At 42.0% G+C, this 24,112-nt stretch overlaps 1 protein-coding gene across 3 annotated transcripts in view; it reads left to right on the forward strand.

The window, feature by feature from the left end:
* Fili (Fish-lips) overlaps nucleotides 1–24,112 on the forward strand; it is a 74,230-nt gene that overhangs the window by 23,243 nt on the left and 26,875 nt on the right. Inside the window, exon 3 of one of the 3 annotated variants that reach the window (NM_137775.2) lies at nucleotides 13,762–13,826. The exons of the other annotated variants lie outside the window; for them this stretch is intronic. The gene's annotated coding sequence lies outside the window, so the exon portion shown is untranslated. The remainder of the gene's footprint in view (nucleotides 1–13,761; nucleotides 13,827–24,112) is intronic. 3 annotated transcript variants of the gene reach the window in all.

Raw genomic sequence — 24,112 nt, forward strand, 5'->3', positions numbered from 1 at the left:
TTGCCAACCGGCAGACGGCAGCCTGTTCAATGTCCTGGCATCCTGCTCCTGTTTCGTTTGCTACTCCTGTTTCTGCTCTTGTATCCGTATCCCCTGGTTTTCCCCTCGAGTGTGCCTGTTCCTGTTCCTTTTCCCATTTTCCATTTCCCTGCCAGGCTTTGGCTTAATTGCCAAATGTGTTTAGGTGCGGTTTCGCCTTTCCATTGTCCTCGCTCCTGGCCGTGTGCAAGCGCTTTTCCGCCCAACAGAATTAAAAATAAGGCATCGGAAAAACAGGGAAAATGGAGAAAGCCCAGGGGACGGGGGTCATGAAAGGCCATACAAACAGCTGAGGCCCTTTATTCGATACATCGCACAAATTTGCATGTTTCGGACGGCCCAATTCACGTTGAGCCGAGCGAAGCTTTTGAAGTTTTATGGTTGCCATTTGATAACTTGGCACACGAATGGGGAGTTATCCTGAATGGCAGGGGCGTTTGCGAAGTATTACCATCGATTCGATAGTGGGGAAAATTACGATTGTATTGGCAGTTTTCTACCAAATGTCCTCTACTCCTTTAAAGATAGAAATTCTTTCCTTTCTAATTAAAAATGCATTCGGTACATGTACATGCTCCTTTTTATTGTATGCTACCATTTATTTACCTTCAACAACTCCGCCCAATAGAGGAATAAAATTCTAGCATTGAAACACTAATTACCGTCGGTTGGCACACCCCCGCAAAAGAGGCACGCCCACTGCTCCGTTTTTCATTCAGCTTGGACACGCTTTTGTGGTATTTGATACCCTACAGTCTAGACCCGATATTTGTGACCGAGTTTCGGGGTCACTCTTGGCCAGACTTGAACTGCATGCTGCTGATTTTGTCTGGTTCTCTGGCTAAATGGAAACACTTCAAAGGCTAAGAGGCCGAAAAATCAAGAAAGAAATATGCAAATTTTCCCAACTCACTCTTGATTTGCCGACTTTCGTGTGGCGCTTGTCGCTCGATTCATTTCAATATGTGCCGAGGGTAAATTATGAAACTCGGGGCGTTTCACTTGTTAAAACAAATTATAGGTTTCGTTTTGATTATTTTGAGCGTTCTTTTTTCCTTCGCTTTTTGAGGTAGGTAGGCAGTCCCTGGTGTATAATAATACGAATTCATTTGCATATTTTCCAAGTTGAGGGAGCGACTTGTCAGCTGCGAGCTATGGAAAACTGCTGGGGGGAAAGGAGCGCAAGTAAATGAAAGCCTAAGGAAAGTCGGATTACTGACTTTCCCATGCCCGAGAGTCCTTTAAATGGGTCAGAGTTCACAAGAAGTTAAAGACGTTGTGGTTTCCTGCTTCGCTCCCGACATATGTGCCTCGCACTTAAATCCATAAATCGCCTTTTCATCTTCGATCCGTCTGTCACTGCATCGGCCCACAAATGTGTCAAACCGAAGTCAGATCAACAGCACTAAGCGGCATATTAAATGCCATCCATTGAGTAGGCAATTGAGGCACTCTCTTCCAGCCGACGACTCATTTAAACTCAAAACGTCAGATTATTAAACTTTGATAAGGCGCACTGAATCACATATACTCGTTTGTATTTTATATACCCGGGTACGCAGATACCCGTGGGCAGCAATTGAGGATGAGTTTCTGACTTTGAGCTGGAGTTCAACAGTTCCTTCTTCATCCGCCGGCTCAGCCGGCTCAGTTCAGTTCCCTCTATTCGAGATGTGTCGATTACAATGGCAATTTCAAGCCGTCTGACGTCTGATGAGGATCATCGCGCTCACGAGGCATGAAAAATTATGGCACGTACTCTGCCGGGTAGATTTCCCGAAATGATAATCAAGAAAATCATACACATATGACTCCTCCTTTTGCCAGCGATATGGAAATAAATATTCTGCATTAATGATGATGAGCCGTGGCGAAAAGTCTTTAAGGTTCGAGCAGAGTCTTCATCTCTGATAGGTCTTTTGTTGCAGCTTTTGCCATGGGAATGTTTCAATCTCTCTAAATATCATGCGGTTACATTTGAAAACTTGCACTATAATTATGGTTCAAATCTATTATATTTCTGATTAACATTTTCGTTTCAATTCCACCTCTCATAAATATTCCCATAGTTATCCCCCGGCTAAACACCTTTCCATAATCTTAGAGCTTAGTTCCCGATGCCCATAATCGAATCAATCAATTTGGGTCCCAACTATGACCACGCCTTCCCCTTTCACCCAAACTTAATATAAATGCAAATTTAAGTCAGGAATTGAAGAGAGTCTCAGTCTGAGTCCGAATCTGAGGAAAAGCGATGCGTAGCAAATTCAAAATGAAATGAAACGAATCGTTTGCTGGCCTGGCTTAGTTTGTCCGTCTCAACTTCGACTTTTTCCATAGAAATGCATTAAATTCTGCTGCTGTGGAGAAAAAGATTGAGAGACGACGATGAAATATGCGCACAAATCATTTGGTTAGGCTGGGTTCGGGTCTGGCTTTTTATTTTGGCCAGCAGGTAGACAGATAAAGCCTTGCCAAATCGAAAAAGCTGGATCGATTTAGCCAAAGTTTACAGTGGACAACTTTAAACAAATATATATGTGGGTGTACTACTTTTGGCCAAGAAGATTACCCACTGTACAAGTTGCTGGGCCTTCAATTGTAATGAAATGATTGTAGGTTGTTTAGCTGGCTAGGATTTTAAGTACAACAAGTTGGTTTTAAGTATTGCCCATTGCAACCACTGTAAAAACTATCTTATTTTGGCTTATGCAAAGCCAGTTTTATCTGATTAGGCCTATGCCCCCCACAGACCCCCCCTCGATTCGGTTTCGATTTCGGCTTTATGAATTCTCTGTTGAGCTTTGGTTACGCTTTTGGGCTTTGGCTTTGGATATGGTTTCGGTTGTTTGTGATTCGGTTTGGTGAGCGTTTTCCTTTCTTACGATTTCATAAGCCACAAAAAGCAGGCACAAACGCATCGTTAGCCCTGTTTTTGTTGTTTGCCGTCGATCAAAATGCAATCAAAAATGTGCGGGTTCCTCGTGGTCGAAAAAACTCCTCCCTTCCTTGAACCCTCCACTGTTCCTCCGGCTACTTTGTTTGATTGTGTCCGGCACCACAAAATAGTTTTGTTGCTGCCTCGTAAAGATTTCTATCGCAGACGATGGATAGCTGAATGGGGAAAATCTGAGGAAATATAAAGCTGAGTTGGCCTTTTCTCTTCGTTTTCCATGGCTTATTATTTATGGTAAGTGTCTGTTTGGGTTTGTAATTGATTTTTACAGTTCTCGACTCTGCGGTTCCCCAAGAGTTATAAACTCTGGCCGAGATCGGTATCAATAGTGGTTCGAATGGCATCATAAATAACGTCTTCGAGCTGCTATTGTCTATGTGATGGAAATTGTTGAATATCGGTTTTGAATTGTGGCTCTAACGAATAAGCTTGGTACGATTTAAAAAGCTAGAATATGTTGCTAAAGATATTTAAAGACATTTAACCTTTGAAATAACTTCAGCGAAGTATTTTATCTCCATCTCTTCTGCCCAAAGACGATACCTTTTCGATTCTAATTGATTTCTTAATCTCGCTTATCTTTGAACCCAAATTTCGAACATGTTGCACCATTAGTTCCATTTTAAATACCCAAAAACCCTCTAAACTACATTCAAAATGCATTAAAAGCGCGGGAAACAGAACCAAATCAAGAGAGCAGGCAAAAATAAAAAAGAAACGATATAATCCAATTAATCCTTAAACGTTTTTTAAAAGCATATAATTTAAACACACGCCGACGCTAAAAAGCGACAAAAGAAACCGAAGCGAGCCCAAAAAACCGAAAAATACAGAAAAACCAAAACAGGAACACACCCAAAACAACAATGGTGGTACTCGGTGTGGAGCACGACGACCAACAATGCCGGATTCGATCGGGGGATCTGGGGATCCAGTTCGCTATGGTGCCTATATGGCCTCGCTCCGTCCCGTTCCCACTTGCCGTCTCTCTCTCTCTCTCTCTCTCTCTTTCAGGCCCCTCTGACTCACTGATTGCGATCGGGAGCGGAAGGTGCGTGAACAATGGAAACAATCGAACATAATTAGGCTAAAGTGCTGCGGATAGAGGCGACTCCTTCTCCAGCGGCCACGTTCATAAATAAAAACGACAACGCAAATAAATTGTAGCGAATTTTTATAATTAATTGCATTGTCGTCGTCGGGGCTCTCGTTTAGCCAATCCGCCCAGCAAGGGGTTAAGCAGTTTGCCAGTAGTTTTTGCCGATTTACCGATAATGCCGTACACACAGTAGGCGGCGGCGGGGGCGTGGCATCGATGAGGGAGGGGATTTCTGTATTAAAAGCGCATTAACAAATCCCCTAATCAGCGTTGGCAAATCGTCCTCTGTGGGTGTCTCTCACTGAGTTCCTTTGATTTTCCCCCGCATCTGGCATCTTAAGGCAAACCTAAGCTTATGCATTTTCCTGTGGGTTGCCATGATTGAATGATGGTTTAATGAAGAAGAAGACAGCAGTTAATTAGAGGATTAATTTTCATCAGATTAAATGTGATTTAAATGTGCATATTTATATTATCTAAGGGAAGTGAAGGACTCCATTGAATTCATTGATTGAATTCGTTGATATATTTAATAATGAAAACTTATTAATTTCCTCTGTATATTGGAGACATTTACATATACAGCCAGTTAAAGTGCAAGGCAAGTTTTATCTGAAGAAAATATCCTTATAGGAATAAGCTTGAGATTGTGCTGCCCTTTCATGATATTCATGAGCTGTCAGAAATAAATGCAGGCTAGCTGTCTATTGAACTAGTTGGTAATAATTTATTGATTTTCCTCATCGGCCAGCCTGCTATTGACCCAAAATTAATCTGCCCAGAATTATCTGAAAGAAGGAAAAGGCAATTGTTCGGGGGACTTTGTTGCCACCTCGTGAGTGGGCTTGGTTGCTCATTATGCAAGTGTATGTATGTATGTATGTGTTCTAGGCCACAGATCCTTCATGTGTGTATATAATATTACTTCTGCCTGGCTGCCTTAATTCGCCTACTTTAGTGAGCTGGTTGTTATGTACTTTTCCAACTGCCGCCATGCCTTTCGGCTTTTTCCACTTCTTGTTGGCTTAGTTTCCTGCTTGAGCGCATTTTCAGCCGTCAAAGGCGGCCTTTGAAGTTAATCCTCCACAAATGTGACCCGGCCATGCCAGTCTACTATAATTGTGTTTTAGCATTTAACTTTGGCTTCTACTTTTTCCATCTTTTTTTCCTTTGCCTATTTGCCCTACCAATTTTGGTGTGCGCTTCTTTTTGACTCCCATTTCGACTTCTTCGGGCCATTGTTTGCCTAATTTTCTGCCTCTGGGGAATAAAAAAAGGGGGGCTGTAACTCCAAATTGGGTGATAGATGATTTGAGCTAAAGAATGAGTTCAAGTTGCTGTAAAATGTATGGGAAGTCTGCTCTCGGCCTTTCAATTAGTTCAAAGAGTGAAGCATAGGTTGGTTCTTCCTTAAATGTTTTGCTGAAATTTAAAGATACTTTACCTTCTGCCCATGTGTGTTTCGTTTGCTTAATAATAATCACCACTTGAATACAAATTTGTGAACAGAACTTCGCTTTTTTTTTCTATATCCGGCGTAAGATAAACACACTCCGTCTTAGCCATATGGATATGTTTTATAGACTTTTATACATCTTAGCCATAAAAACCGCAGCAGCTGTTACAGCGTATGAAGAACATTTGGCAAATGCCACAAAAGACGGCGCGTTGCGCCTGCAGGTAATTTATCTAATAAAATTATTATTACCATATATTATAATAAATGGGGCTTAATAAGTAGGCTAAGATATAGGGAGACGCGTCGACTGAGGCAGACAGATTTTCCACGGCACCCCTGCCGTTTTTCCCCGACTTTTCCATTCGCCTCAAAGGAGGCTGTCTTGTCGGTCACGTGCCGCTTTCGCAATTTGTGGCGGCGTCTCCGGCGACAACTGGGAAAACCGCACAAATGTCTCCGCAGCTCGGCCACCGAAAATAGCTAAACAATTTGAAAAGATGTCGCACAATTTGACGACACAAACACGGCAGCTCGGCATTGCCACAACCATGTAGACGAGACAAACGACACGGCGACGGCGCATTTGAAATGCAAAGTAGGCGACACCCAAAGACACGCCCCTTTTTTTGGGAGGAGAATATAGTCGATGTTGGAGCAAATCGCTGGAGCAGGTCTTTGGAAGCAGCTAGAGTCGCTTAATCAATTAATCACGTTTAATTAAAGTCAGGATGTGGGATCTAAAGAAGAGATGATACGTAGGGAATATGGCTAATCATTTACATAAGCCACAAAAAATAAGAAATGTAAGAATCAGTTGAATTTACATCCAATTGATGTTGGTGGCCAAACTGATTACTTACCTTAACAACTCTTTCAATTCAAAAGAATTCAAACTTAGTAAAGGTGGCCTACAAATAGCTTCATTTGGGCCAACAAATTTCTTTGACCAACGTAGCAACCCGCAAAAAAAGGGTAAAACTAAAGCCAAAGCCAACAAATATTCATGTTAAATTTGATGTTGTACAACATCCAGAATGGGAGCACACAATTGAAATGGTGCTTAATTTTTTATGGCCATCGCAAACACTCGAGTCAAACAGGCTAACCACAACAACAACAACACGAGTATCCTTGACAAAGGGAGGGCGCCATAGCCGCCAAAGGAAAAAAACAAAAAAAAAACGTTTCACTTTTTTCTGGTTTCCTTGGGTGGTGGGTGGTGAAATTCTTTTGCAACCGCTACAATTTTGCGGTTTGTAAAACTTTTGGCCATTCTACCTTTTTTCCCTCCTTTTTGCAGCTTTGTTTTGGATTTTGTTTGCTGTCCGCTGCTTGTGCCTTTTTCCCTTGTTTTCCATTATTTTGTTTGCATTTGAATTGAAAATTAGTATTTCGGGCACTTTAGCTTCGACCCCGCTGTTTGTGCTAATTTATCATGCAACGTTCTATTGGCCCCAAGAATTTTTCACTTTCCATTTCCAGTATGCTGGCGAAGGGTTTTCAAGTGTTTGTTTAGGGTTTTCTTACATAATTTTATTTATGACATGTTTGATTGCGTCCTTCAAAGTCCATCGACGGGGAAGACAAACAGTTGTGAAATCCTTACAAATTGGGTGCTCCTCGCGAGCCGTTGGAATTTATGCCAGGACATGACTCAATTGCAGTCAAGTCGCTCACTCAATTTGCCAGAACGAACAGAACTTTACAATGTAATAAAGTCCACGGTCTGACGTGCCACTCAGCAAACAGAAATAAACACGAAACAGTAGTTGTGCCCTTGCCACCCAGCATTTCCCCCCTTTTCCCCGGTGGAAAATCCCCCAACAGGCCCCACTAACTAAGGTAGACGGTGCCCCAGAGCCTGCGCAGACACGTCGACAACGACAACTAATGAGTTCCTAATTTAAATAAATTTCTACTCATAAATTAAAAACTAAGAGACAAGGACAGTGTGTGCTTGTGTGTGTGTTTGTGATGTGTGTGTGTGTGAGTGTGTGTATGCAGGGCATAACGACGGGGACAGTCTGGCTGTCAATTCCCTGGGGTTGGCAAAAGATTAAATGGCTGGAATAAGTTAAAGTAATACGAAAACATTACGAACTTGCAACAAAATATTATAAAGGATTTTGAGAAGTAGTAGAAGAAAGCTATTTTATTTAGCTATGATAAATAAAAGAAAATTCTATGGATATCAACTGTAACTTATAATAGTTTACTTTTCTCCTCATTAGTCAGTACCAAAAAGAAGAATAGCTTCTACCAACAATTTCAATTATTCCAACTGCCTTTTAGGATGACTCTAACCAATTCATGCTCCATTATAAAGTCAATCGCAAGTCGATTTTTGTCCCCTTCTGCTTCAGCTTCGATTCATTATCCTGCAATGACCAAAACTATTTACAAATTTTCTTAACGGCTGGCCAAAAGCCGCGCTCACGCATCGAAATCCGACTTTATGAGTTTACTATGGGAAGAGGCAATCCACCGACGAGCCGCGCATAACCACATAAATCAGTTTCTAGCCCCGGCAACTGTGCGCTAAATGCCGTGACAGCCGCCAAGGAGCTCCAAAGTCCAAAAACCAAACCCAGCACAGTAAAGCAAAACCAAAACCAAAACCAAACCAGAAACCGATTCCGAATCGGTGGCCAAGAATCCAGCAAACGTCGTAGATACGTGAGGCTCGAAAGGAAAAACTTTGGCGCATACCAAAAGTCAATGAGCCATTGAACGATCGATCCGGCGCGATATGGAGGCAGAGGAGCAGCAGCCACCCAAAGATGGTCATCTGCAGCTCCATCCAGCTCCATCTACTTTGCTCATCTGCCGAGCGGAGCAGGCACAATTCACATTTTTGCTACGCCGCATTTTTAGCCAATTTAAAGTCTAATTTAAGCAGGCGCATTCGCAACGCACGTAGAGAGGTGAATGGGGGTTCCGCAAAGGATTGATCTGGTCTGGCTAATTTTGAGCACGTACGCATATAAATTTCATCAAAATTCCGATGGAATAAACGCTTGTGCGTTTAAAACGCGCGAATCTTTTTTGTCTGCCAACCGAAAAGGACATTGCACACGGGCGCACATACAAAAAAAGTACAAAAATTCATATTAAATTATGGAAAAGGGAATTTTTTGGAAAAAGGAATCCCTCTGCTTTGTTATTATTGTTTTTGTCTGTCTGCCTGCGCTTTTTGTCACTGAACGCATAATAAACATGTTTATTAACATTTTTCGCCGGCTACCAGGCGAACAATAAATTAAGGGCGGATGGCGATGGCAAGACGACAGCCTGCTGCAACATGTTGCACGCAACATTCATCAGCGCCGCGGGCGAAAAAAAAAGTCAGCGAAAGCCATGGCAAATAAATTAAAAATTCCAAAAAAAGAAGCAAGAAATGAAATAATTATTTTTGGGCTGCGCAAATTGAGGAATTTCTCAGGAAAGAATCGAGATGGATATGACGCAACCAGTGAAATGCCAGTGCTTTAATTTCCATTATTTCTACTCCATAAAAATCCAAAAATATTCAAAACGATTTTTCCATCTTCAAAAATGTGGCCAAAAAATGCAAATTAAAATGGTAATTTTTTTTTTCGGGGGACTGCATTATTGCGAGAACACAGCATCGTTGAATGATTCAAGCTTGGGGCCATCGGCGACTTGATTTAAGAGCCACTCGATACGACTTTCCGTTCATTAAATGCACTTTATAGGGCGGCCGAGGCGATCGCCGCTTTTGCATTAATTTCACATGCAATTTACGCTGATTTATTTGATCTGGGACTCTGGGGATCCGGCCTGGCAGTATAAACTGTCCACGGACAACAGCTGTCCCCCGGTCTTGCATTTCTGCCCCGGCTGTCTGTTTGTCACTCAGGGATCTTGAACCCGCTTCCTAAATTGGCCGTGGCTCTGGCCATCTCTGTGGCCACAAAAGACTCGAGGAGCGAGCTGAAGCCCTCTGCTGCCGGTTGATTTGATCGATTTGTGTTGATTGCCTGTCAGTATCGGATACAATGGCTCTGTGATCGGCGGGGAGCGGAGTGCTTCTTGTTAGGTGTCAGTCGGGGCAGTCAAGTGTTAAATATATATATATATGCACATACATATATGCAGGGGCAGCAGCTCGGGGTTTATGTTAACTAAAAGTGCATAAAATCCGCAGGAGAAGACGGCAAGTCAGACGCTTGTGTCAGTCAGTCAGCCAGTCAGTCACTCATGCAATTCATTCACTTGGCTTTTTATGCTGAATAGACGATGGCTGAGGATTCCTAGCTTTATAAGGCTTTGGGTAATGTGAGATTTTCAAAAAGATAGTGTGGGTCTCGTAAGATGATATGGGGGCTTGGTCTTCGGCCCAGCTCATTTGGTTGCTATCCATAAATTTGAAGGTGCTTGATTTTCGCAAAGAGCCCAGCAAGTTGAGCAAATTATATTAATGGAGTTCTTTGAGCACTGGGGGTTTTTATTTCGCATTTAAATTTATCTCATTTTGAAGATTGCTCTGGCCACTGAGCCATGTCCTCTGCGTTTTTACTCCATTTTAAATGCAATTTCTTTGCATATTCCCCTTTCAGCTGGCTTACTTCAATTTATTGTGTATATATACTTTTGAGAGCTCTGACCTTTTTGGCCGTGTTATCATTCTAACGTAATCTTAATCACTTTGCCCAATGTTCATTCATCCACATCATCAATTTCCCTCTCTTTCCTGCGAGTCTTGCTTACTCTTCTTTTGGCCAAAAGACTTCAACTACGGATGGATTGGCTCGAAGATGTCTTCAGTTCTTTTTGAGGGTTTTTGGTCGCTTTTCCTCGCCCTGCACTTTTTCGCTTTTCCGCTTTTACCCCCCACCACCCGCACTCGTTTCCTTTTGTGTGTGTTTCGCTTTGTGTTTCTACATTTGCTTTTTATGCCGCTTCAATGGTACTTTTGCCGCCTTTATCAGATTTTCAAGTTGAAAGATTTGCGGCCCCAGCTCCAGCGATTTTCCCTGCATTTTCCGCCGCGCTCCACTTGCATTTCAATCTATTTTCCACGCGCGTGCTTCCTCGGTTTCCATTCAACTCTCGATGCATCAGTCAACTGACAACGCCCAGAACTTCACCTCTGCCACCTCGGTGTTCCACTCCTCCGCCCCAAAAAAAAAAACAGCATTTGCTACTTAATAGTGGCTGTTGTTGCTGTTATCGCTCCGCAATCTGCCGGTTTCGACCCCTTATGGGCCAAGTTAGTTAGTTAGCCGGGCGAGGGGAGCGCGGGCAGTTCAGGCCACTTCCCTCCTTTGGCCATATTAAAAATGTATATAAAACTCTTAAACAAACCTTCCTTCCTTCGGTCGACCGAATCTAGCTGAGATGGTCAATGGTCAATGGTTCGCTTCCCCCACTACTCCCTTGTGCACAGTAAACAAAATGTAGTAGCTCTCAATTGGCTGAAAAGAAATAAGGACCTAATGGATATAACGATATCTGCGTAAGATAAGCAAGATTATTAGATCAACATCTAGGATTTTTCAATTAAAAAACACTTTTCAAATAGAGTGAAATTACTTAAACCAAATTATAATATTTAGCTACAACATTCTTCCATTTAATGCAACAAAATAATTTAACAAGTGGATACATTTTTTCTCTCAGTGCCGGTCTGCTCCTGCTGATCCGCCCCCCACTTCTGGGGCTGCTGATGGTCCCTGCTGGTTCTTTATAGATTTCAATAATAGATTTTCGAGTCGGTTTCCTTCGGTTGCGTTACTTGTCTGCAATGCCGCTGCCTAGCTGCAATTTTCGTCCATTCGGCGTGCAAAATTGTTTTTCCTCGTTGGCTGCCTTTTTTTTTGTTGGTTACTTTTTTATTTGCCATTTTGCCATTGGCCATGAACTCACTGACGGCTTGTGGCTCTTTGCTCCCGGCTCTTTCTAATGTGCTTCTTTTGTTTCGTTTTCGGTTTTCAGTGTTCACTTTTCGGTCGCAATGCAGCTGTGCGTTGAACCTTTTGCCAATTGTAATTGTTTCAGTTGCAAGTTGGTGTTGCTGCTGCTGCGTCTGATGTTGATGTTGCTGGTGTAGCTGCAACATCGCTCGCTGCCGCCGCAATTCGTAGTTTGCTTGTTGTCCACTTAAAGTGCCACATTTGGCATAGCGAAAATTGCAGAATGCAATGCATGGGGTCAAGCTGAGTGAACGATGTGGCCTGTGGAGTGCTTTTGCGGGAAATTATAGGGGAAATAGGGGAAGCCTTTGCGGAAATTGTAATGGCCGGGGAAGGGGGTCAGGAGGGGGTAAACCCTCACTTGTGCAAAAGCTGTTCATGGCAATGACTTCGATGAGTTGGTTTGGCTTTAATGGTTATTTAGGGGAATTTATACAGCCATCGATTCGGTAATCGGTAAATGATGAGGGCTGCAAACGATAAGATGGCGAAGCCACGGAATTGCATTCCAATTGCAATGGCTTTCTGATGGAGAATGGAAAACGGAACTTAAAACAAATATTAGGTGGAACCCTCCATTATTACTTGGCGCATTACCTTGTGCTCTAGCCATTTTCCTATGAAATACTTAAACAATTACAAGATGACAGTATAATCCCGTTCCTTCTTACTTACCACAAACTTAAAGTTCCTTCGCTTCCCACTGACAACTTTTATAATTTGCTTTTAATAAAAATTAATTGCTTGGAAAATTGCTAATAAGCTGAAAGCAGAGCATCAAAAAGCGACTAAACACAGATTAAGATAGTTGCAACAAGGATGTGTGGGATGTGCCCTGCCCGACTGAATTCCTCCTGCGGTTCAGTTTCAGTTTCAGGAAACTTCTTCGCTCTGCCAGATTGCGATTAACTAGATGCGTGGCAAGGTGAGGCCTGGTAATCAGAGAGATACCACTTGAAAGGCGAGAGTTGGCGAGGGAATTGTGGCCCCGGGATACGTTTAGTAAGTGTGAATTTGGTGTCATCAGTGGGAAAAACACGGCGAATGGAGGGAAGTGGCCCATTGAGGGTCGAAGACAAAAGTCAACGGAAATGTGCGAGTTTCGCCACGGGCGCAACTAAAATTGGCAATGAAAATAAGCGTAGATTACGACTGCAGAAGGCAAGGAGTCCGGAGTCGAGTTCCTGGCCATTGCCATCAAGCGAAACCCATCAACGTGTAATGAGAAAAAGTTAACTCGCTTCGAGCCATTCGCCGTTGTTTCAGTCACTGTTTGCCGGCGTGTGTCTCTGATTATATCACCCGTGCCGCGGAACTAGGGGGTCATTATCTGAAACCGAAGAGATCGGAGAATCCGAAGATGCCAATGGACACACGCTGGTCACTGCGAGGGCTAAATGCTTCTATTTAAGTTGTAAAATTTAAAGGCAACTCATAAACTTGACCCCAGCTCTGGTTTTCGTTGGGGAGAGAGAAGTGTAAGATGCCGGATAAAGTCATTGTCGGAATGGCACGATTGGATTCTGTAAGGCAAAGCAGTTGAAAAGCTTAAGTTATCTTTTAAAGACGTTTATGTTTTGCTGGGAAACTGAGTAGAAGACTAGATGAGCTCAAGGCTTTCAAAAACTGTTTTACTTTTACTTTGAACAGCGATTGACTTTCGGTTTCACAACCTACAAAAACCTTATGCAACTTGAGGGTACCATTAACCCAAGCAAAATAAATCAATTAGGCACAGTTTACAGCTCAAATCACTCATTTCTCAGGCCATGCGGGAGAGTACAAAATGATACATTCATAATACACTGCATAATGTGTCAAAGATTGGACTATGGAGCAAACAACATTAGTGGATAATTAACACGCCCTTTTCGAGGAGTGTTTTAGCCCCATCGCCGCGTTTGTATCACCCTATTTTTTTTTGGCCAACTTTTGTGATGCAAATGAGATTGTAGCATGTGGTGTTTAAAATTTATTCGTATCGTCTGTGTCCAAATAATTCGCGGTTGGGGGTCCACCCACATGTATTCGAGTGTCTATGTGCAGTGGAGTTTGTGGTGTTCCAATTCCATTTGGTTTTTGGCTGTTGAAAATTTCACGCTGCGCTGCCTTAAAGCTCGGCTGCATTACTCATACGCCCCATATTTCGCGCTTCACTGTCGTTACAACAAATATCACCTAATGGTTTTCAAATTTTCATAATTAACCCTAGTTTCTCAATTTGAATTTGCAGCCTTTAACTCATCTTTCCCTTATCTTTTTCTCGTTACAGGTATGTGTGTTTTTTCCAAAGTTATCTACCCCAAAAATCCGAATTACGAATGCTGTGATACCCAAGTGAGTTTTGAATGGGTCTTAATGATATTTGCATGAATTATGTTACGAGTTGGCATTTTCCACTCACTACGTGTGTGGGTGTGGGATATTCATTTGAGTGTTGTGACATGTTATGATGTGAGCAATCCAATTTGGTTTCGACTTTGCCATAAATCAGATAAGTGATGCAGACGCTCGGAATGAAATCAAAGTGGATTTTCAAATGAGGAATATATATTAACCAGTCAGGTAAACATTTTGAAAAGGCATTTTAATAGGGAAATGTTGGGTTTTCTGTTATGAATTATTAAAGGGAAATTCTATAAGCTCTGGGACTATATTTTAACCTTGATTTAGTAGCATAGTAGAATGTCAGGACATTCAAATTGGCCTGTCTCTCACATATCTTCTGAGAAAAAAAAAATCCATTAGACAGTGATTAGGCAAAGTCGTAAAATCCCACACAAAAATGTTGCTTCACACGCCTCTATAAAACATCTCAAGTCGACCAACATAGACGTACGCTTAATGATGTACAGATTAATGTTTTGCACCAACACGGCCAGCAACTCGGGGAAAATTCGACTAATCGCTCAAGGCGTGACTTTTCCCCGCCGAAAATCAACGACGGCGGAAAACTGGAAAACAAATCAGCCACAAAGCAACGCCTTTTGTGCCAAAAACCGAAACTTTAACTATTTATTACCAAACCACTTGAGGCTGACTGGAGTAACTGGCTGCCCGAGTGGATATTCAAATGCATTAGCATTAGCTCCGAATGTCAGATATGACAGCTGCTGCTCCTTTGGCTATCAGAGTATGTCTTTCTGTGAAATGTTTACGGAGTTGGGGAATCTGTTGCCTTCATCTGCGTCAAAATGTTTGCTACTCCAGCTGCTGTCCATTGCAGTCAAGGCACTGAGAAAAATCTGGTGCACTTGAAAGAAAATATTACAGAAAAAAGGAAAATAAGCTGCACGCCATAATTACAAAATATCAATTTAAATGAACATTTTCTAATTCATAGTTGCATAGAAAGCTGTTTAGTTTGACAAGGTTTCTCCCTGTGTATAAGCGATTTCTTTGCAGTTGTCCTACCCTTTTGTCTAACTGGCTAAGAGCGGGCTGAGTTGTAGCCAAATTAGCGCCTTTGGCTTCCCTGACATTGAAAAGGGTCTAATGGGTCGCGTTCCGATGTCTGAAACTTTGGCCTGCTCGCTGTTAATGATCCAGGGCAGCGTTGGTTAATCGATTTATGATGTCGGAGGGAAAATTAAACGTGTCTGTGACTTTGGAAAGATAAGGTAACAAACAGTAGCCGAAAAGCCCGACACAGTAAGCAACTTTAAATCGCCACCCAAGCTGACTCGCCGATAAGGCGAAACATCAACTGATGACGGCTGCAAACGGAGTTGGGAAAATGGGTTATAAAAACTATTCGCTACAGCTTGTCTGCACTTCACAGAGCGGATTGGTTGAAAGTCTCAAAGTAGCGTAAAATAACAATAAACAAGAAATAATCATGTTGCGGAAGAAGTTCAAGTTCTCTCCGTCTTTTTACTCCCGCACGAAGCCAATCATGTGTAAGATTGCCAGGCAGGAAGACGTTGTCTGCCGGCTTCTTTGCCAACTATTTGGCCCAGTGGTAGTCCGGACAAAATCCGGAGGAGCTGCAGCAACGGGAGAAGCGGCAATGACGTTGTCGTCGATGAGGCGCCTTCGAATTGCCAACGAAAGTGAAGCAGATGGGTCGTAGGGAAAAACGGAAGTTTGGCAAGTGAAAAGCGAAAGGAGTCAATGAATTCTTGTCAGTTCCTCGGAATATCTTAAATATATTTTAGTTTTCTTGAATTTGGATGTGGAAACAGGAGTTTATTGTGTAAGCTAAAATCTCTTTAAGATGTACATCGTGCTTAAATGGTTAAGTTATTTCCCCATCTGTGTTGGCAAATTTTTCTCCAGTAAAGTTACTTTCATTCATTAGCTCAGGGCGAATTCAGTTTGTTCTACATTCCTTCGAAAATCCTATTCTCAGCCGAGGCATTATGTACATATTGTAGGAGGAAGGATAGAAGTCCATGGAAAAGCAGCAGCAGCAACATCAAAGTTAAGTAACCAAGGCAGTTGTCGCATTAGTTGTGATTATTATCCCCAGACTTCGCATATGGAGACATAATACCACAGCTCCAATCTGCTCCTCCTGCGCCCCACGACATTTTCATTCACTGTGTGTGTAGGTGTTGATTTGTGTTGTCTGCAGCGCGTTGGTTTGAGAATTCTGTGAAACTCAAGGCAATTGAATGCGGAGTCGTGAGTGGAAGTGGATTAAACTCTTGGGTAACTGGCATTGAACTGTAATCAGTGTAAGCTGTCAGGCGTTATTTTTTCTCCCAACGAAAAATCACTGAAGAAATGTTTATTCATTCATTAAATTTAATGGGTGAAAATCAAACAAAACCTGCCACAAATTCCGGCTATCATTGCGGACAAAGCTATCTCTGGGGATCAGGACTGTAAGCCCATCGATTGGCCTGACCATCGCACATATACCAACATACCAACGCATGGGATGGCCAAGGAAATAGAAGGTGGGGGGAGGAAAAAATAGAGGACCTGAAAAAGTGGCGACTGCTAAAGTTGTTGCAATTGAATTTGCATAAATTGTGGCCGGAGTCGAGTTCCTTCTGGTTTACTGGCTTGCTCTGCGGTTATGCAAATGCCCCTTGTGTGCATTTGAAAATGCATAAGATTTATCCAAAGATTGCTGTCCATTAATTCAACTCGGATTTACTTTTAGCATATTTTACTACATGCAGCAGAGAGACTTTTTGTATTCACAGTTCGATTTGGAGTCCGATTCGAATACGCAAATTCTTTTTTTTCCACCCACCGCACTCCGCACTCTGCCCTCCGTTTTCATCCTCAACTAGTTGCAATAAATTTGCATTTGCCCACAAAATGTTTTGAACTATGGGGTTTTGAATTTGAGGGGCCTTCGACTTACCTTGCAGCTCGATTTATTTGCGGCCGCATTTATTCAAATCGCCGTCCGATCGAGTATCTGCCAGATCCAGTCGTTCATTCAGTCATATTGATTAGTTTTTGATTGCTGGCACTAAGAGCGGGAGATGACCTTTTTGGACCAACATTTGGGTTGCTTATTCTGGTCACTCGAGATGAACAAAAATGTCAAAGGGCATTTTACTGATGCCTTAACCACTTAAAAGGTAAATACTTTAAAGCCACATCTTCGTGTTATTAAAACCATTTAGCATCAAAATGCCTCTTCTGCGGCTTGAGCCAAAAAAATGTTTATTACATTTGTGTCAAGGCGAAAGGCATTTTTCCTTTATCTGAAACTAGGCCCACAACTGTGCTTAAATTGAGGTTTAAGAAACCGAAAGACACAGCAACTAAATGAAATTTGCTGTTGGGCCTAAACCTAAAATGCGATGGTGAACCGCAAAAACCTCTGATGGATAGATTTGTGTGTTAGTTTGCCGCCCCGGCAAAACACACATGAAAATTTAAATCCATTAACTGGTCAGAATGTTATACACAATTTATGAGGCGCATTGACAGCAGGACCGGAGGTGGGTCCTTGTTTTCAAACGAGTCCACATATATATTGAGGTATTTTTGAGGATTTAATGGCAACCGCAGCCAGGCATCCAGTCCCAAACTTTGGGCTTGTTTGAATAAACAGGACACACTGTTGGCAATAAAACCAGCACCATCGCCAGCCCAACTAACCGATAAACCCGGAATATCTATGGTTAGGGGCTCTTTCTATTTGTTATTTGGGCGGCCAACAGCCGCAAACGCTTTAAATATTCGAATGGACACGAGAATAGTTTTGGACTTGGCTGACATTTTCGTAGATTTTTTTCGGTCCAAAAGCCCGGGTATAAAGTTGTCACTTTACACACGATTGGGCGATGAGCTTCAGTTCCTGTTTCAAGGAGTTGGATGCCTTAAATATTTCATGATGTGAACTGTGGCAGTCAATTCGGTGAGCTTTTCGAGGGTCGAACATGATAGATTTCTGGCATACCCTGGAGTTGGAAATAGATTGATTTTGAAATCATTTTGGGATTTCTCTAATGGGTATTACGCTGTCGTACCTTAGGGTTTATTCAGTTTTTTCCACAAAGTTAGCTGGACTTGCAGGCTTCAATTTACTTATTTTGTCAACGAATTATGTACATTGGGAAGTAGACAAAATTGCTGGCTAACGAACTTTGTTGAAAGGTTGAAAATTAATCGCTTGAAGTTGGTAGCAGAGTTATTGATTTTGCATCTGAATAGTGGTTAGGTAAGTGGAACTGTAAGCCGTAATTATTAAAATATTTAAATATATTCACGATAATATTGAGCGACTATATGTAGATTTAAGTCGGTGTCATTTTGTTCTGCACTTAACTTTTCGGTTAACTTTTTAAGTTCCTTCCTGCGGCTTACAAGGTAAATCTAATGAAGTTCAATTAAAGTGAGCAAGGTACGCCAAAACTTTAAGCCGCAGACAGGCTCACCCACGGAAATCAAGTTGCAAGCGAAATTAGCGCCATTTGGGGCTGCCGCAATTTCCAAATCACTCAACCCTAACTAATGCGATTCATTTTCGTGTAAACTAGCGAGACGCCAACTTTTTTTTTGCCAACACATCTCGAGTGAGGAGGGAAAAAGCCGGAAAGCAGATCGGAGCTATAAATTCGGATATTTTTTATCGCGTTTTTTCGGTTGAAATTCAATAGCAGATAAATGCAGCGCACGATTCTCAACAAGTGCACAGCTAAAGCCAGGGCTAAGTGCAAATTTGTCACTCCGCCAGGAAGTCGGCGGAATTTTATCCAAGAAACGGGTAGAAACGCTATCGAAAAGGGTTTGTGATTGAGTGAGCGATGTGTGGCAGTTAGTCAGAGGAGTTAGTTCCCGCTTCAATCACTTTACAGCTCCGAATGAATAAACTTTGATATTTTGCGCAAACATTTTCTCACTGCTTCAAAATCGGTAGCATTTTTCAGCTCCATTTCCACATGTGGTATATCCTTTATCCTTATTTATTTATTTATTTTATTAGTTGAGCACAGCTATGTGTTCTTGTCAATGTGGCTTAAAGTTTAAGTTCTATTTCTTTTTCAGTTTAAATGTTTTAGTCTGCTTATTGGTTTCTTTGCTCATTTTTATTTTAAGCCTGAATTTTACCCTTATTACCCTGGTTTTGGTTTTATTATTCATGGCACCAGCCATCAAGGACAATCTGCATCCTTGTCGTGCTTTTCCCCTTGTTTTATATTTAATCAATTAAAAACTGTGACTACGTGCACATTTCGGACCGCGCCCTGCAGACTCGTTCATAAAAATCGTCCTTTGGAGCGAAGGATGAGCTGTTAAAACCCCGAATGCACATGTGCACTGCCGCAGAGGACCTTTCTTTCGAGTGGGGAATTTTAATTTCAAAATAATAATGAAAAGCAGCCGCACCCGCTCCAGTTTTGTCATTTTTTTTTTACACTCATTCGTCCTGCTCCGAAGCCTGACAATGCCATGGAATTGAAGCCATGTCTGCGTGTGTACCCAGCTTTTGTCTAATTGTCGCTCCACCACACCAAAAACCGCTTGCCATCATAATGCAGTCCCCAAGGTCTCCGAGTGCATGCTGAAATGTTGGCATATGTTGCGCCTTTTTTTCAGTGGACTCGCAGAGAAGAATTCATTCATTGGATTGGGATTCGGGAGCGGGAGGAGCCCGAGGATTTTCCGAATGGTGAAAAACTCTGGGGGTTGTGAGCTCTGCGTGTGGGTTTGAGTGCGTGCCAGTGTGTTGGCAAACAAATTACAGCTGCTATTTTCAAATCATTTGGGGCCATAATTTAGGTGTGTGTCCGTCTCGTTCTCTTTGCGTGTTTCTGCCCTTCAAATGGTCGACGCTTGTTGGTTTTTCCCCCATTCCGACGATCCTGGAAAATTAAGGAGACGGTATGTGGGTGGCATGCTGGAAAAGCGGTACATGGTTTGGGTGCGACGGCTGTCAAAATTAATTTGAGCTGCGAATTTCTAATGGAAATGGTGCACAGGATGTAATTTTGATACAAAAAAAAGAGAATAAAAACACTTTTTACTTGAAAATAAATATAATAAATTTATAATGCCTTAACAAATTGTAAAAAAATTACAATATATTGAAAAGAAAAATCTCTACACTAAAGCCTGTTCTTGAAAGTCGTGTTGTTTTTCCTATGGGCAATAACAATAACAGCGAGCGATTGCAAAAAAAAATGCACATAAATCAAATAGGTAACTGAGGCAGCAAATTCAGAAGTTACCACCTTCATATGCACATTTGTACATCGCACATCAGGTAAAAACAACAAATGGCAGCTGGGAAATTTTCGCTTTTCGTGTTTGGCATTTCAATTGGAAAATGTGCGCACATTTGCAATGAATTTCAGCCAAATAACTGAGGATTTATGCTATTTTTTTGCTGTTTTATGTGCGTTTTTCTGGGGGCGTGGCATACACACACACACACACGCGACGCCCACAACAATCATTTTAAGTGTTTGCCTTTGTTTTAGGCGCATTGCGGGAATGGAAAAAAATGCATTAACATTAATGCTGCCGCTCGTTGTATTTTTTTTTTTGCTGGTCTTTTTTCATTACACAAAATTATTTAATTTCCTGCAGGCGGAACGCAATTTGATGAGCAACTGACAGGCGTTCCACCCGCTAAAATCCAAGGAGCAAAACTGGGGGAGGCATGTGTCTGCTGATGATGATGATGATGTCCTGTGAAAAGTTTACGATGCTGCTAACCATTCCTTTCTCCAGCTCTTCCCTTTCTTTTTCTGCCCTCGGAATTTTCTCCTCGCTTTGATGCGGAAATTCTCGCAACTTTTTTCCAACGTTTATTTAACGTTTATCGGGGCCAAGTTAATGACCTATGTGGGTCATTAGCATTTCAAGCTGCGAATATGTTAAAGCTGCGACGGGCATTAAGAAATTTTAAGAACTTATATGAAAAATGGGAATTCTTAAAGGGCTGCATTTTTATTTAATAAATATAAAACATATACCCACACTTGTTTGAGGGAAATTTAATATAGATCCGCATATTTTTATTTCTTTTCATGCTGTCAGATTTCATTGTTGCTTGCACTGATTTTCTTTAAACGATGAGTGCTCAATATCTTAAAATGCCAAAGAGTCTCTTAAAGAAAGCTTTAGCTTTAGCTTTACGTTATCAATAGCCTTTAAGTGTAAGTAAGGGTCATTAGCTGTATTCTTCACAAAACCCACATGAAATTTTGATCAGCCTTGGCCCACGCATTATTCTCGAAAGTGCGTTCACTTGGCAGAAACAAAATGTGTTTGTAATAATATTCATCAAAAGCAATAACCTCAACGGATGAGAGTAACCCTTCCACTAGCACCCTACTTGCTTCACTCCGGATTGATATGATATATGAAATTGCATTTAAAGGCAATCATGTCAACGCCAAGTGAAATATAAAAAGACATCGCACCCAGGGAGTCTGATTTCCCTCTATGCACGGAGTTTCTGTGGAGGAAGTTGGGGTAATTTTGCCACAGGCGAAAAATTCACACCTACGCAGTCGGGAAAACATGAAATCGAAACGGAAGTGAGGTGGAAGAAGAAGTGTGAGTCTTCTATTCCAGCAGGAAGTGCATTTGGCCCGACTTCACTTTTGGTGTCAACTTGCCACCTCGACGAAGACGAGCATCTAGCCTTCTTACCAGCACTTGGCGCCATTAAAATTATTTTCATACATTTTCGTTTTCTTTTCTCCAAGGAATGAGGAGATACAAGTTGTATGCTTGCTTGTTGGCTGCCTGGGTAAAAGTAAATTCTCCCTTTAAGGTGACAGATGTGATGTGACTGCACAAGAGTTGACAAGCCAAGAGTTTTAAAGATACATCATTAAGAAATCTATAAAAATGATTTAGAAAACAGAGCAGTGTTTCAAACATTAAGTTATGATTATGATAAGAAACCGAAAGTAAATTTGTGCTGCTTTGGATTTTGCACCATTAATATTATTATTATTTGTAGTTTCTGTCTTGCTGGCAACTCATTAATAGGCTGCGGGCAGAAATATAAAATCCAGGCGGGAAAATGCATCTTTCGGAAGCTGCTTAAAAGCCAATCCGAAAATAAGTGGATTTCTGAGGCATTTAAAAGCCCAAAGTGTCAGTCTGTCAGTCAGCAAGGCACTTGTGCTCAATCAGCGGGTAGGAATATTCCTATGGAAAACGGGCACTTTTGTTTGTGCGGGCGGGTGTGTAAGTGTGTTGAAAGGGAGCGAGGGAAAACGCATAACTCAGGGCATCTGAGCAGCAGCCAGGTCCAGTGAAGTGTCTCAAAGTATCTGTTAATAGGTGAGCCTATGCCTCAGACGGAAAATATATATATTACGTGTCTGTGGAGGCCTCACTTTTATGGTCAGCATTAAAAGATCTTTCCCTACTTTATGGCTTTAAAGCGAAAACGGTAGACGAAATGCCAAAAGCTTGTTAGCAGGAAAAACGCTTGGCCTCACGAGGAAGCATTTACATTTTGACTGCTGCCCCTGAAAACAGTATCCGCATCAGCATCAGCATCATACCACATCAATCAACGGCACTGGGCAGCATTAAAATGGTAATTTAAAACCGCGCGAGAAGCCTCAGGATGCTGCCATTCGGAGCAGGAGGCATGGAGAACTCATCATGCCGACGTTTTAATGATTGGCCGCTGGCTCCTTTCGGTTGGTCCAACGCTATGCAAATGGTATCCTCCAACTCCCAACTGGCTGCCCACAGCCCAGAGCCCAAAGCCCACAGCCCAACCACCGCCCCAAACTGACTCGTAAATCAAGGTTGCAACACCTAGCCAACCTAGGGGAAAATCCCGGTGGGGGCGGGGAAGACGGCTAAGAGGTGGAAAAACGAACCCGCTGCAGACGCAGTAAAGTGTTTTGAGAAATGTCACCCGTGGGGCGTTTTTGTCATTTCAAAAAGTGTTCAATCAACTGTCAGCATCCAGAGTTCTTCGCCCAAGGATTGAATATTACTTGGCAGATATATTACTTGCCTCTGATGGTAGCCGGAAAACCTTTTAGCTACGATGTCTGGAGTGAGACAGATTAGATCGTAGCTTAGTTTTCACTTGAAATACAAAGACTTGGAAACATTATATTTTTCGAAACAAACTGATCAATTTCAGATTGTTATTTTCAGCTTACAAAGCTCACAGCTTAAATATTTACATAAATATGAAATTCAATCGTATTATACACCCTGCTTATCTTATTTACTCAGCACACCTTATTCAACCTAATATCCAGCTTTCATCGCGGCAATTAGCCATTCATAACTCATCTAAAGTCAACAAAGAAGCTAACCACTTGAGAGGCATTTAAAATCCGCTTAGCATCAGCTTTGGCCAAGCGAAATCACAGCAAATGACCCACAAATGAAGCTGAAAATACGAGCTCTGTGTACTTAGGGCTCCTTCCCCGTCTAAGTACTCCACCCACGCCGAGTGTTAAGTTTCCCATGTTGAAAGACCGGCAGTAGCGCATTCTTTCTCAAGTGTCTCATATGACCGAGGAGTCCCGGGTCTCTGCACCAGACCCCCGAGTCGAACCAGTTAGCTGCCACATTGAACTGAACTTTGAATTAAGTTGAGCGGCTTCCGCCATAAGAAACACTTAATACTCCAAGTAACCGAATACTACCACAGTGCGAAACAGTTTCTCGTATTACCCAAGAAGTTGTTTGATATTTTTAGAGTTTTAGCTAAACTAATGAGGTTGGTAAACGCTTTGCCAGGATAAAGTTATTAGATATATTTAAATGCAGCTTTTACTTGTTTTTTGAGCACAACGTTAGCTAATTGGTAATAGGTCTCCTCCCCTATTTAATCTGCTGAAATGGGATACATAGCTAACTGGCTTTGGGAGTTAAGCCACGTTCCCCAAACAATTTCTGACTTAAGCAATTATTTGTCTAAAATAATTGCCAATTGGTCGCTGAAAAATAATGGCCAAAAAAGACAATGCAGACGAGACATCAAACAATCAAAGAGCTGGGGAATCCGCTCTGTCTGCCGACTTTGACTTTGTGGAGGCAGGAGATTTGACAATTGTTCGCGCTGCTTGTTAGCTGTCCGGCGATTTCCGTTTCCGCTTTTGCCACCGACGTCAAGTTCGCAACTGCCACTCGGAATGGAACTGTATCTACAGTCACTGGGATACGGAATACGGTGTCTGGCATTGAAATGAAAACAAAGCCACCTTGCCAAT

This window comes from Drosophila melanogaster, chromosome 2R (genome assembly GCF_000001215.4).
Source record: "Drosophila melanogaster chromosome 2R".
NCBI classification, from domain to species: Eukaryota; Metazoa; Arthropoda; class Insecta; order Diptera; family Drosophilidae; genus Drosophila; species Drosophila melanogaster.